The following is a 16,263-nucleotide window of genomic DNA, read 5'->3' on the forward strand; positions in this document are numbered from 1 at the left end:
ATGAATAAATATAAATAATCAATAATCATATAAAAATACTCCAAGTGGCTATGAATAGAAATACAAACAACTCTGACGGTTCTACTCTCAGGCAAACTTCCTATGGACCTTCCATTGTAAAAAAATAAAAACATTCAAAGAAAACTCACCTCTCTCAAATTGGTCAAGATGACAAAAGACCAAAGTAGCTATAAAGATAATCTAGATGAGTTCCCTCAATCAATTTGAGATGATAGAAACAAGCTCTTATTTGGAGGCACCTAAGACACACTTCTCCATGAAACATGAATATATCCACTGTTGTGGTACTGTTTGGGTTCCACATTTTAGATTCCTTGGTTTCTTTCAAGTCCTAGCTATTATCTTACCATTTATTGAGGGAGGCCAGAGCAGGAAATTGCCCAGCCTTAACAGGGAGCTGCCTGGCCTTGGGAGTTCAGAACCATAAATATGCCAAGATCCCAGCTGCAGTGGGTACCAGATAAAGGCCAAGAAGACCCCAATAACATAAAATTGTCAAGGTTCCAAGAATAGTATGTAGGAGATAAGGGCTGAGGGGAGCCATACATGTTGGCAACGTTCCAACAATGGTATGTAGCAGGTAAGGGGCTGGAAGGGGGGCCATACATGCTGGAAAGTACTTAAGGCCCAGCCTTTCAGAAGCAACTTGGAACTCTGATGGCAGAGTTTCCACTGGTGTGCACCAGTTCAATAAACGAAGACCCTTTCTTTGCCTGATTGCATTGTCCTCCGGTCTTCCTTGGTGGTGGGTGAAATGCTGGACCTTAACGTTATAAGAAGTCTTTCCTAATCCTCCTTAATTCTAATGCCCTTCCTTCTGTTAATTGTTTTCAGCTTATTCTGTATATAGTTTATTTGTACATAGTTATTTGCATGTTGTCTCCCCCTTAGACTGTAAACTCCTCAAGCATAATTCTTTTCCTTTCTTTGTAACCTCTATGCTAAGCAAACAGTAAATAATAAATGTTTTATTGACTAATTGGGGTTTCCTCCTGATGACTGACTGACTTCAAATCTGTATTCTTTTCTTGTGGTTTATAAAAGAAAGTTGCTTGAAGAATTGGACAATTTAACTCTTACACTGTATGTCTTCCCTTCTTATTTCTCCCCCTTGTGCCTTCTTCCAGAGTGCAGCAATGATGGAAAGAGATGTCTCTATCCTCTTGTAGTCAGGAACAGTTGATGTCAATGCTCACAGCCTGAAAGTAGAGATCCTGAGAATGAGAAGTCCTAGTTTAACAGACTGTAACAACTATGGTACTGAAAGTTTCCCACTGAAGCACAAGACAGAAGCAGATATGTGTGTACCAATTCAACTGAGAAAGGAGAGTCCCACATCTGGGAGCTTCTTGAGTTGACTCTTGATGCCAGACTTTCTAGAAAGAGATCATTCCATGAAATATTGTGCTCCTTAGAAAAAGAAGAAAATGAATTTAGTTCCTGAACAACCTCCTATTTAAAGAGCAAAATGAGTTACTTGGATAGATCCAGTCCAGTAAAAATAATTTATTTGCTCAGTAGCCCCAGAAGTAGGTTTACCTTCCAGGGGAAGTATTAATCACCAAGTAGTTCTTTGAGTCTGGGGGTGGGGGGAATTATATACATCCTTGTGTATGAGAGGTATGTCATTAGAATATAAAGGTATCATCCCAATGGCAATGTCATGTTCAGTTCTATGTGTATATTTAGCTGGCAGACTATATGAGTATTCAGTGTAAATCTGAGTCAGTTCATGAGTTGCTGTGGGTCCTTTGTATCCATAAGAGGGTTGATCTTGAACTAACCCTTGAGGCTAGAAGGCCCAAAATGTAGTCACAGATATTAAAGTGTAGATATGAGATGTTTAACTATTAAGATGAGGCCATATTTGGTGATGGGCAGCTAGGTGGCACAGAGGATAGAACACTGGGCTTGGAAACAGGAAGACTCATCTTAATAAGTTAAAATCTGGCTGTTGTGTAATTAGAATCTATTACCCTAAAAACTACAATCTCTAGCAAAACTACGATTCCCAGCATCCTACTCACTTCCTGTCATAAGTATAGAAAGGATATAAATTGGGTGTAGCCTCACCTTTTGAGCTTTTTTCCCTTCCTGTTGAGGCTTTGGTGGAGTGGGGAGTTTTGAGCAGGTAGAAAAATTTAGTCACGTGGTTCTGTTTTGTCAGATAATAAACTTTATAAAATTAAGCATTAGACATTAATTTAACTCTTATACTGTAGACATTTATAGTCCATGTGACCCTGGGTAAGTCACCTAAACCTGTTTATCTTGGGTCTACATCTATAAAAATGAGCTGGAGAAGGAAATGGCAAATTGCTTCTATCTTTTTGCCAAGAAAACTCCAAATGGGGTCATGAAGAGTAAGACATGACTGAAACTACTCAACAACAATAACAACAACATGGTTGATGATGGCCTTACAAAGTTAAAAAAAAATACCCTGATTAATTAGAAGAGAAACTTATCAATTTTCTGTGCAAAAGGTTGACCACACTCCTGGGTCACTCCAAGTAACACTTAAAAGAAAATTGAAAAATTTGGTAACAAGTCAGTTTAGCCTCTGACTTTCTAGTAATAAACTCTGATGAACTCTGTGCTGGGGCAATGGTGAGCATGTCCACAGAGAGGGTTCTGAGTGTCCCTTCTGGCATGCATACTATAGGTTTGCCACCATGGCAGTAGAACCTTTTAAGAGCCTCTAATTGTATCCTTCCTTCCTTCCTTCCTTCCTTCCTTCCTTCCTTCCTTCCTTCCTTCCTTCCTTCCTTCCTTCCTTCCTTCCTTCCTTCCTTCCTTCCTTCCTTTCTTTTTAAAATTTTATTATTATTATTATTATTTTGGTTACAATAATCACTTTATTTCCCTCCCTCCCCTCCACCTACCCTTTCCACAGCCAACATGCAATTTCATTGGGTATTACTTGTGCCCTTGATCAGAACCTATTTCCATGTTGTTGTTTGCAGTAGGATGTTCATTTAGAGTCTACATCCCCAACCATATCCCTTTGACCCTGTTTTACTTCAGTGTTTTTACTCCCACAGTGGTTCCTCTGAATGTGGATAGTGTTTTTTCTTGTAGATTCCTCCAAGTTGTTCAGGATCACTGCATTGCTATTAATGGAGAAGTCCATTACATTCTATTGTGCCATAGTGTATCAGTCTCTGTGTACAATGTTTTCCTGGTTCTGCTCCTCTCACTCTGCATCAATTCCTGGAGGTTGTTCCAGTCTCCATGGAATTCCTCTACTTTATTATTCCTTTTAGTACAATAGTATTCCATCACCAACATATACCACAATTTGTTCAGCCATCCCTCAATTGAAGGGCATCTCCTCATTTTCTAATTTTTTGCCACCACAAAGAGCACAGCTATGAATATTCTTGTACATGTCTTTTTCCTTATTATTTCTTTGGGGTACAAACCCAGCAGTGCTATGGCTGGATCAAAGGGCAGACAGTCTTTTAATGCCCTTTGGGCATAGTTCCAAATTGCCCTCCAGAATGGTTGGATCAATTCACAACTCCATCAGCAATGCATTAATGTCCCAACTTTGCCACACCCCCTCCAGCATTCATTACTTTCCTTTGCTGTCAGGTTAACCAATCTGCTAGGTGTGATGTGATACCTCAGAGTTGTTTTGATTTGCATTTCTCTGATTATAAGAGATTTAGAACACTTTTTCATGTGCTTATTAATAGTTTTGATTTCTTTGAAAATTCTTTATTCATGTCCCTTGCCCATTTATCAATTGGAGAATGGCTTGATTTTTTTGTATAATTGATTTAGCACCTTGTAAATTTGAGTAATTAGACCTTTGTCAGAGGTTTTTGTAATGAAGATTATTTCCCAACTTGTTGCTTCCCTTCTAATTTTGGATACATCAGTTTTGTTTGTGCAAAACCTTTTTAATTTGATGTAATCAAAATTATTGATTTTACATTTTGTGATTTTTTTCTAGTTCTTGCTTGGTTTTAAAGTCTTTCCTTTCCCAAAGTCCTGACAAGTATAGTATTCTGTGTTCACCTAATTTGCTTATAGTTTCCTTCTTTATATTCAGGTCATTCACCCATTCTGAGTTTATCTTGGTGTAGGGTGTGAGATGTTGATCTAAACCTAATCTCTCCTATACTACCTTCCAATTTTCCCAGCAGTTTTAATCTCTGATTGTATTCTTTAAAGGAAAGAAGGCTTAAGGCAGGATGATCTAATGGTGGGATGGAGCTATTGCCAGGAAGAATTAATGATGGTTAACTAATTGATGAGAGGCAAGGGAGAAGCTTGTCTTCTATCCTTGGGCAAAGGCAGAGGCTGGTAGGGCCTGAGATCTTTGAAGGCTTAGGGATGGGTTAACTATTTAGACTTGTCTCTGAGTCAATACTCTCAGTGCAGACAATGTCAGCTCTTCACCCAGGGAAATGGAGTAGGCTTGGAAATAAACAGGAAAAGTGGTCCCTTCAGGCTTGAGAGCTGGGGGAAATCATAGTAGAGAAAACAGCGCTGGAGCTATACCTTGTTGGTGACATCTCTGCCTCTTTTTCCCAGGAACCTTTTCTTTCTCTTAAAAAGGCTTTTTTAAGTTTGTTTGTTTCCCTCTTTCTTTGACTACTAGAACTTCCCCAAAGCCCAAAGTTGGGCAGGAAAATCAACCTGAAAATATCAAAATCCAGAGGAAGCAGAAGTGATTGAATGAATAAAAAAGGATTTATTAAGTACTTATTATGTGCTAAATATAAAAAGTAAAACAGTTGCTGTTTTCAAGTAACTCATACTCAAGCATCCTGAGGTGAGGGAAGAACACATAAAGGATTCAGCTGTAAGACAGATGGAAAAACCTAGAAGTCTTTAGTGAAATTACTGGCAACTGGTAAAGACCAGGCAGGATAAGGTCCTTATGATAGGACTTTAAGACAATTAACCTATCAAAACCACTCTAAATTCAGATAAAACACTAAAGACTTTTAGGCACTAGTCTTGGCAACGGAGTTTGTAATCAGAGGATAAAATTGGTCCCAAAGTCTAAAAGGACTTTGATGATCATAGCAACATAATAAATGTCTTATGAGATTGTTAAGGAATATGGTTAATCTGGGGGAAAAATAAGACCTTGCATTCCAGGCTTAGCTTTTTCTTTGTGTCTTTCCCCTACCAACTAAACTACATGAGTGTGAAAGGGGGTTTAATTGATAAATTGGAGGGCACTGGATCCCAAAGATTCTGGTAACTTGAAGAAGGGTGTAATAGCTAATAATAGGGGCAGGTAGGTGGTTCAGTTGACAAAAAACCAGGCTTGGAGATAAGAAGTCCTGGTTTCAAATCTGGCCTCAGATACTTCCTAGCTATGTAACCTTAGATAAGTCACTTAGCCCTGATTGCTTAACCCTTACTTTCTTCTGCCTTGGATTTCAAGACAGAAGTTAAAGGTGTTTTTTTAAGCTAATAATAGCTAGGTTTATAGAGTACTAACTATGTTAGACACTAACCTAAGCACTTCACAAATATTCTCTCAATTATCTGTAAAATAACATTGGGAAAGTAGTTGTGATTATTATTATCTCCATTTTATAATTGAAGAAATTGAGGTTAAGTGACTTGTCCAAGGACACACATTGTTTGAAGAAGCAGGATTTGAACTTGGGTCTTCCCTACTTCAAGCCCAGTGTTCTTCTATCCACTGTACCACCTAGCTGCCCCTCCATGTTTGATGATGATGATGATGATAATAATATTGAGGTGTAGTCTAACCATCAGAGTTAGAACCTAGGGAATGCTCACCATAGGCTACAAAGAAGTTATACCATTCAATTTCATAAGGATATATTAAAAACCTACTATATGCTAGATGCTATATTTGTCTCTGTGGATATAACAACAACAAAAAATCCCTATCCTCAAGGAACATTGTTCTATTGGGATACAACAATATGTACACAGAAAATTTAATATGTATACAAAGTCATTTTTGGGAATGTGAAGGCAGATCCAAGATGGCAGAGTAGCAGGAAGTACATTAAAATCTAGAAAATGCACAAGACTGAATCTTGCTTGGGAAATCAATCAACATTTATTTTAAAACCTACTCTTTTCCAGGCATAGTACTAAGAACTGTGGATACAAAAGGAAGCAAAAGAGAATCTTCATCCTCAAGGAATTTAGAATCTAATGGGAGGAAACAACAGGAAAATATACACTAAATGAACTATGTGCAGGGTCAATAGGAAATCATTAGTCACAGTGAGTCATTTTCCTAGGCAATGACAGCATAAGGATATAGACAGAAAGGTCTGTGGACAGTGGATCTAGGCTGGGTGCTGGGGCAAGAAATTGTCCCAGATCCAGCACAGAAGAGCCTAAACCTATGTAGGGTTCAGGAATAGGTGCCAACTCACTGTTCTATTGCTCACTATCCAGTTCAGAGTCATAGATCCAGGACAGATGGAAGGGAGGACCTGTGCTTTACAGGTGGCAATCCAGGGTAAAAGCAGCAATCCAAGGTGAAGATCAGATGTGGGACCTTCTCTGTGTACCATGTAATGAACAAATTCAGAAGTAAGTAGCAACTGTATGACTCAAACCCTGGAAGTGGGAACAGTCTCAGTTGCAGCTTCTGAACCAATCAGAAGCCTGTAGGAGAAATAAAAAGGCAGGAATTTCAGACTGAAGGAAAGCCTAGAGTTTTGTCATTTTGAACAGCAAAAATTTCTAATTGTCTACTACTGTTGCCCAGATCAAACCCAGTTGCAGAGATCAGATCAAAGGGGTAATCAGACTTATCCTTGATCAGATCACTTTGGAAGCACTGAAAGTTTGTAAGTTCTCAGACTGAACTGTTCCTCAGAGCCTGGAATAACACAATTCTCAATATTCCCAAGAAAGCAGCAAAAAGACCAGCTCAGATAGTCCTTCCAAAAATCTATAGAGTCGGCTTTAACATAAAATTCAAGATCAGAAAGTAGACTGGAAGAATGAGTAAACAATCAGTAAATCTTACCATAAAAAGTTTTTATAGTGTCAGGAATACTTGAGACATAAACCCAGTAGAGGATAACTCTCAAACATCTATAAGCAAAACCTCAAAGAAAAATACAGCTTAAACATAAATTAAACTATAATTTCTAGAAGAAATTAAGCAAGTTTCTTATCTATTTGGGGTGGGGGTGGGGAATAAATGAGAGCACTAGAGGAAATTTTTTGAAAAGAAATAAAAGAACCTCTGGCACTTCCTAGCTGTGCCAGTGGGAAAATCATTTAACTCCAATTACCTAGCCTTTCCCTCTCTTCTACCTTATGGATTCTGAGACAGAAGGTAAGAATTATTTTTTTATATTTTATTATTAATTATTATTAAATAATTATGAATTATTATTATTTTTTAAACCCTTACACCTTCCATCTTAGAATCAATACTGTGTATTGGTTCTAAAGGCAGAAGAGTGGTAAGGGCTGGGCAATGGGGGTTAAGTGACTTGCCCAGGTTCACATAGCTAGGAAGTGTCTGAGGCAAGATTTGAACCCAGGACCTCCCATCTCTGGGCCTGGCTCTCAATCCACTGAGCCACCCAGCTGCCCCTAAGAGTTTTTTTTAAAAAGAAAAGAAAGATATAGAAGAAAGAACTAGAAAAGAAATTATAAGTTTGGTAGAAGAGCCTTGACAAGTCAACAAACCCTGAAAATTGGAGTAGATGAAGTAGAAGTTAATGCCTCTCTGAAACAGAAAGAACTAGTAAAATCAAAAGACTGAAAAAAATAGAAAAAAGTGTAAGATATAGTAAAAACAACTGACCTAAAAAACTGATTGAGGACAGAAAATTTAATAAACATTAAACTACTTGAAAACTAAAACCAAAAAACCCTCAAGACATCATATTTAAAGAAAACTACTCATATCTCTTAGAACCAGAGAACAACATGGAAATAGAATGTTCCAGTCATTTCCTGGGGAAAAAAATCCAATATAAAAATTCCCAGGAATATTAAAGGTAAATTCTGGTTTCTAGCTCAAAGAAAAATATACTTCAAGTAACCCCCCCCCAAAGAATTCAAATCCTGAGGTGCAATAGTCAAAATAGTTCAAGATTTAACAATCATCTTAAATGAGTAGAAAGCTTGGAATATTCTAGAAGGCAAAGGATATAGACTTATAACTAAGGATAAATTATCAGGACCTACTTAGACAAAAATATTTATAGCAGCTCTTTTTGAGGTGGCAAAGGACTGGAAAATTAGGAGATACCCATCAATCATGGAATGGCTGAACAAATTGTGGTATATGATGGTAATAGCATACTATTGTGCTATAAGAAATGATAAACAGGACTATTTCAGAAAAAGCTGGAAAGACCTACATGAACTGATACAGACTGATATAAGTAGAACCAGGAGAACACTGCACAGTAATAGCAATTTTGTACGAGGAACAATGTGAAAGATTTAGCTACTCTCAGCCACACAATGAACCAGGATAATTCTTTTTTTAAAAATTAAATAAAATTAAATTTTAAAAAATATATTTATTTAGAATGTTTTTTCCATGGTTCCATGGTTCATGTTCTTTCTTTCCCTTCTCCTCCCCCCCTCTTTCCCCCAGAACTGACAAGCAATTCTACTGGGTTATATGTGTATCAATGCTCAAAACCTATTTCCATATTATTAATATGTGCAATACAGTGATCATTTAAAGTCAAAATCCCCAATCATATACCCATCAAACAATGTGACCAATCATGTGTTTTTCTTCTGTGTTTCTATTTCCACAATTCTTTCTCTGGATATGGATAGCATTCTTTCTCATAAGTCCCTCTGGATTGTCCTGAACCAAGACAATTCTGAAGGACTCATGGTAAAGAAAATGTAAGATCAAAGCATCTTTTTTCACTTTAGCTTATTTGTGTTTTTATGCCAGGAGTTGGCAGGCCACAATGTCTTGACAAAGTCATTCATGGAAGCCAAGAGGTTACAAAGTGACTCCTTGGCAAGATGGAATTGCCCATTCTGGCTCCTCTGTATGATTTCTCTCACCAACATCCCTTATTAATGGAATTGACATGATTCTTGTTCTCTCCCTAATCTCAGAAGGAATAATATAAGAGCAAAATGCTTGCACACTATTCTCCCAAAATATCACCAAAAGATCAGACTCACAAAACCAAACCCAAAAGACCATCATGGGTTAACTTGTGCTTAGGTACATAATTCCCAGCAAAAGTTGTGCCCACAATCCATGCCCAGAAATCCCCTACTCCCATGCACTGAAACTTATTCTCCTAAGCCAGTACATAAATCATTCATAAAGAGAGGCCTGTATAATATGCTTTAGTACACCATGCTTCAACATGCCTCAGTGACTTGATTTACCAGCTGAACCCCTTCTTGAAAAACTCCCTAACAAACTCTGAAAAAATGATCAGTCTAATATTAAATCTGAATTGTATTTTAGTACTCCCTTTGATCTCTCAACCTCACTTCTATAATTGTTAATTGTCTTTAAGATTTCTGATTATCTAATTTTATTAAAGGTAATATGTGATTTTCCTTGATTGTCTGTAAGCTCAAAGCTCCTCACAGTTAATGAGAAAATTAAACCACCTGTGATGAAATCATTTATCTTGTGCAAAACCTTTGGGTATCTATCCTGTCAGAATCAATAGTTATAATACAAGGGTATAGAATGATCTCAGAATGCTAATCAAACAATTTGTTAAAAGTTAATGTATCACTTATCCAATTATCTTTATTCAAACATGTATGTTGAATAATGTAGCTGTGTGCCAAGAAAATGGGTATAAAAATAAAAGCTAAACCTGGGAATGGCAAAGCAGTCATTCCATGTGGAACCTTGCCCCAGAAAGATACACACATATAGCTGCCTTCCATCATTCTTTTCTGCTTTGCTGTCACACCTGGCTGAGAACCCGGAGTTGTGAGCTAGGCAGGTCCTGAGCTCGTGGCATTTTTATATTAAGGTTTTGGTTTTATATGAGTATTCTCTTACAACAGTGACCTATTTGGAAGTGTTTTACATACATGTAGAGCCCAGATCAAATTTTTACCATCTCCAAAAGGAGAAGGAAAAGGAGGAAGGGAGACAACTTGAATATTATAATTTGGAAAATATATGTTGAAAATTATTACATGTAATTGGGAAAATAAAAAATATTTTTTAAAAATGCATTTTTAAGAAGAATCTGTTATCTGGAAAAACCTGAATATAATCTTATGGATTTTTAATAAAATGAATTTTTAATAAAATAGAAAACTTCCAAGAATCCCTAGTGAAAAGATTAGAAATGTATAGCTCATAGTTCAGACATAGGAATTAAGAGAAACAATGTAAACATAAATAAACAATTTACTAAACAAGGATATAAACTGCTTACATTCTAAAATAAAAAGAATGATCATCAAGAACCATAGAGAGAATCTAGTTAGACAAAAGTCCTGGGAATCATTCGGTTATATCCTCATAATCTTAAAAGAAGAATGGAAAGGGGTGGAGAAAGGAATTAGTGATTGAGAGGAGAGAAAAGTAAGGGTAAATGTTCTCATATAATCGAGTTTGTAAGGAATTTAAATTAAGGGTTTGACTAAATATGTGGGAATTCTAATATGGTGGTCGCTGATTTAAAATATTATAGCTCAAGTCAAAAAAGTTTAATAGCTTTTATTTACAAAAAGGGTGGAAAGAGGGTAAATACAGAAATACAAAAAGAGGGTAGAGAAGATGTCTGCCCTATCACACTAAATATTGCTTCAGTGTTTAGCTCAGGAAGCTGGACTCAGTTCAGCCATCGAGAGAGCCCAGCCTCCAATTCAGCTTTGGCAAGCTGAACTTTTTAGAGCCCTCCAGCTCCTTCCTTTTAAAGAAAATTTTCTCCTATGTCACCTCCCCTAAATTTCTATGTCTACCAATCACAGTAGACATTTTCCAAAGGACTGACCATTCTTAATACACACCTGAGTAGACTAAAACTTTTGAGTAATTCACACCTGAGTAGACTAATCTTGTCCTTTGCAAGTTGCCTGATTAATTTGATCTTCATAGGTACTTAGCACCCCATTGTATTAGATATAAAAATAGACCTAGCTTAAGGGTTCTTGCTTCACTTTAAGTATGGGTTGGGAACTTTTCATTGTTCAATCAGGAGTTTACAACTTTATCTTCCCCTAAAGTATGCCTAAGTATGGGTGGAGTAATGTTAGAGTTCCCACATTCCTGACCAAAGTCCCTTCGTTGTTTTAAAATGGGGAATGATCCTAACCAAATGTTCTAAGGTAGAGTCTGAGAATTTTTAAGATTCACAAGTCTGAGAAATTTTAAGATTCACAATCTCCCCGATGATCATTGGGAGACTAGTCTCCCCATTGATCATTTAACATAATAATCTTGTAGTCCTAAACACACTTCTAACTACAAAAATATACACTATTCAATTCTCTAAGAGGAAATTAGAGTAGGGAGGGAGGAAAGAGAAAAAGAAAGAAAGCAAAACCAATGTTTTGCTAGGCGCATTGACAGAAAGCCAAATTAGGGGCAGTCCCTTTTGGCATACATGTGCTTGGCTCAGGCTGGCAGGGCTTGTTAACCCTCAACTGGAAGACCCAAAGCTCCGCACGGCCTCCTGCAAGAAGGGAAGGCCTCTCTGAAACTAGTATTTCTCCAGAAACCAGGAAAGGAAGGCCAGCTACTCACTCACCCAAGAAAATGGTTCGAATAGTCAAGGTCCTAAGTCAAAGCTGAGTTCCAAATTCAAAGTCATAGCTCCAAGCTACAGTCCCAGTACAAGATCCTCCAAGCTCCAGATTCAGGCCAAAGAGGATTCTCCAAAGATTATCTCCAGAAGACTGCTTGCAAAAGATTCCCTCCAGCCGAAGAAGTTCAGGACTTTTATAGTCCTTTTTGTCTCTTCCCCTCTTCACAGAGGCCAATCACAGTTTCCAAATTGCCTAGCACTGCCCCAGGGTGGGGTGGGGGGCAGTGTCTGTGGGATCCACTTCTCACCTCTGAAGGTGTTAACTCTTATCATAGGTTTCTGAAGGTATCAACTTTTTGTCATAGGATTCACAAGTTTCTGACTGATTATCACTCACTTTAGCAAATGACTTGTGAACATTCTTACTTAGTGTTAAGTAGGAGTGCTTTGCATTCTGGAGTTATTCATTTTAGCAAGTGACTTTCAAATTCTCTTTCTTCAAGTAAGTGATGCAAATTCTCTTATTTGGCTAACAAAGTGTTAACTTAAAATAGATAAAGAGAATAAAGAATTCCCTTTCATAAGTTACAAAAGTAGAAGCCTATACAAATAAGGACATTGGACAGAGAATGGCTAATATTTGAAAATCACCCTCCTCATCTGATGTGGTCAAAGGAAAGAAAAACACTCCTAATTCACACCCAGAGTTGGATACAGAAATACATTTTATTCCACAAATAGGAGGGATAGGGGAGAAAGAATAAGGGACAGTTAGAGAGAAGGTAGATTAGTCCAAAGAGCAAAACAAACTCTTAACTAAAGAGATTCAATAATATTTATAGTTTCTTCTGAGGTGACAAAAATGAGAACCAGAGTGCTTTTTTATTAATTAGATAATGGCTAAACAACTTAATATGAATATGATGGAATACTACTGTGCTGTGAGAAGTGATGGAGGAGATAAAATCTGAGAAGACTTGTATAGGTAAAGAATGAAGGGAACAAACAGAACCAGGAGAATAATTTATACAATGACAACAACATGGTAAAGATGAAATAACTTTGAAAGACTTTAGGACTCTGATCAATATAATAATCAGTTTAACACGTTACCCAATTTTTGTCAGAGGGATGAAAGACAGTTCAGAATGACACATGACATATATATGCACACATGTGTGTGGAATGGCCAATACAGAGATTTATTTCTCTCTTTTTTATTTTAATTTTTAATTTCATACATTGTTCTTTGGTTACAAAAATCATTTTATTTCCCTCCCCTCCCCTCCCCCACCCCTCCCCTAGCCAATGCACAGTTTGACTAGGTATCACCTGTGTTCTTGATCAGAACCTCTTTCCATGTTGTTGGTATTTGCAATAGAGTGTTCTTTTGGAGTCTGTTTCCCCATTCATATCTCCTTCGACCCATGTCATTAAGCGGTAGTTTTTCTTTAGTGTTTTTACTCCCACAGTTTTTCCTCTGGATGTGGATAGTGTTTTTTTCTCCTGTACCCTCTAGGTTGTTCAGGGTCATTGCATTGCCACCAGTGGAGGAGTCCATTACCTTCAATTGTACCACAGTGTATCAGTCTCTGTGTCCAATGTTCTCCTGGTTCTTCTCCTCTCACTCTGCATCAATTCCTGGAGGTTGTTCCAGTTCACATGGAATTCCTCCACTTTATTATTCCTTTGAGCACAATAGTATTCCATCACCAACATATACCACAATTTGTTCAGCCATCCCTCAATTGAAGGGCATCTCCTCATTTTCTAATTTTTTGCCACCACAAAGAGCACAGCTATGAATATTCTTGTACATGTCTTTTTCCTTATAATCTCTTTGGGGTACAAACCCAGCAGTGCTATGGCTGGATCAAATGGCAGTCTTTTATCCCCCTTTGGGCATAGTTCCAGATTGTCCTCCAGAATAGTTGGATCAATTCACAACTCCACCAGCAATGCATTAATGTCCCAACTTTGCCACATTCCCTCCAACATTCATTACTTTCCTTTGCTGTCATGTTAGCCAATCTGAGTTGTTTTGATTTGCATCTCTCTGATTATAAGAGATTTAGAACACTTTTTCATGTGCTTACTAATAGTTTTGATTTCTTTAACTGAAAATTGCCTATTCATGTCCCTTGCCCATTTATCAATTGGAGAATGGCTTGATTTTTTGTACAATTGATTTAGCTCTTTATAAATTTGAGTAATTAGACTTTTGTCGGAGTTTTATGTTATGAAGATTGTTTCCCAGTTTGTTATTTCCCTTCTGATTTTGGTTACATTGGTTTTGCTTGTATAGAAACTTTTAATTTGATGTAGTCAAAGTTATTTATTTTACATTTTGTGACTCTTTCTAAGTCTTGCTTGGTTTTAAAATTATTCCCTTCCCAAAGGTCTGACAAATATACTATTCTGTGTTCTCCTAATTTACTTATAGTTTCCTTCTTTATATTCAAATTATTTACCCATTCTGAGTTTATCTTGGTGTAGGGTGTGAGGTGTTGGTCCAAGCCTAATCTCTCCCACACTATCTTCCAATTTTCCCAGCAATTTTTATCAAATAGTGGATTTTTGTCCCAAAAGCTGGTGTCTTTAGATTTGTCATAGACTGTTTTGCTGAGGTTTGTTACCCCAAGTCTATTCCACTGATCCTTTCTTAGCCAGTATCAAATTGTTTTGATGACCACTGCTTTATAATATAGTTTGAGATCTGGGATTGCAAGGCCGCCTTACTTCGCATTTTTTTTTTCATTATTTCTCTGGATATCCTTGATCTTTTGTTCTTCCAAATGAATTTTGTTATGGTTTTTTCTAATTCCATAAAGAAGTTTTTTAGAAGTTCGATGGGTATAGCACTAAATAAATAGATAAGTTTGGGTAGGATGTTCATTTTTATTATGTTAGCTCGTCCCACCCCTGAGCAGTTAATGTTTTTCCAATTGCTCAGATCTAGTTTTAGTTGTGTGGAGAGTGTTTTGTAGTTGTGTTCATATAGTTCCTGTGTTTGTCTTGGCAGATAGATTCCTAAGTATTTTATATTGTCTAAGGTGATTTTGAATGGGATTTCTCTTTCTATTTCCTGCTTCTGTGATGTGTTGGAGATATATAGAAATATATAGAAATATATATAGAGAAATATATATGTTGGTTTATTTTGTATCCTGCTACTTTGCTAAAGTTGTTGATTATTTCCACTAGCTTTTTAGTTGATTCTCTAGGATTTTTTAAGTGGACCATCATATCATCTGCAAAGAGTGATAGCTTGGTCTCCTCATTGCCAATTTTAATACCTTCAATTTCTTTTTCTTCTCTAATTGCTACTGCTAGTGTTTCTAATACAATGTCAAATAATAGAGGTGATAATGGGCATCCTTGTTTCACTCCTGATCTTATTGGGAATGCATCTAGTTTATCCCCATTGCAGATGATGTTTGCTGATGGTTTTAGATATATACTGTTTATTATTTTTAGGAAAGACCCTTCTATTCCTATGCTTTCTAGTGTTTTTATTTTATTTTTTTTTTAAACCCTTACCTTCCGTCTTGGAGTCAATACTGTGTATTGGCTCCAAGGCAGAAGAGTGGTAAGGGCTAGGCAATGGGGGTCAAGTGACTTGCCCAGGGTCACACAGCTGGGAAGTGTCTGAGGCCAGATTTGAACCTAGGACCTCCCGTCTCTAGGGCTAGCTCTCGATCCACTGAGCTACCCAGCTGCCCCCCTTTCTAGTGTTTTTAATAGGAATGGGTGTTGTATTTTATCAAAGGCTTTTCCTGCAACTATTGAGATAATCATGTGATTCTTGTTGGTTTGCTTGTTGATATGGTCAATTATGTGGATGGTTTTCCTAATATTGAACCATCCTTGCATTCCTGGTATAAATTCTACTTGATCATAGTAAAGGACCCTCCTGATCACTTGCTGGAGTCTTTTTGCTAGTATCCTGTTTAAAATTTTAGCATCTATGTTCATTAGGGAGATTGGTCTGTAGTTTTCTTTCTCCGTTTTTGAACTGCCTGGCTTTGGAATCAGTACCTTATTTGTGTCATAAAAGGAATTTGGTAGAACTCCCTCTTTGCTTATTATGTCAAATAGTTTGTATTGTATTGGGGTTAGCTGTTCTTTGAATGTTTGATAGAATTCACTTGTGAATCCATCAGGCCCTGGGTATTTTTTCTTAGACATTTCTTTGATGGCCTGTTGGATTTCTTTTTCTGATATGGGATTGTTTAAGAAATCTATTTCTTCTTCTGTTAGTCTAGGCAATTTATATTTTTGTAAATATTCATCCATATCACCTAGATTGGCATATTTATTGCCATATAATTGGGCAAAGTAGTTTTTAATGATTGCCTTAATTTCCTCTTCATTGGAGTTGAGGTCTCTCTTTTCATCTATGATGCTGTTAATTTGCTTTTCTTCTTTCCTTTTTTAAATTAGATTGACCTTTATAGTACTCTGTCTATTTTGTTTGTGTTTTCAAAGTACCAGCTTCTAGTCTTATTTATTAGTTCAATAGTTCTATCACTTTCAATTTTATTAATTTCTC

Source organism: Monodelphis domestica, chromosome 1, assembly GCF_027887165.1.
Source record: "Monodelphis domestica isolate mMonDom1 chromosome 1, mMonDom1.pri, whole genome shotgun sequence".
Taxonomy (NCBI): Eukaryota; Metazoa; Chordata; class Mammalia; order Didelphimorphia; family Didelphidae; genus Monodelphis; species Monodelphis domestica.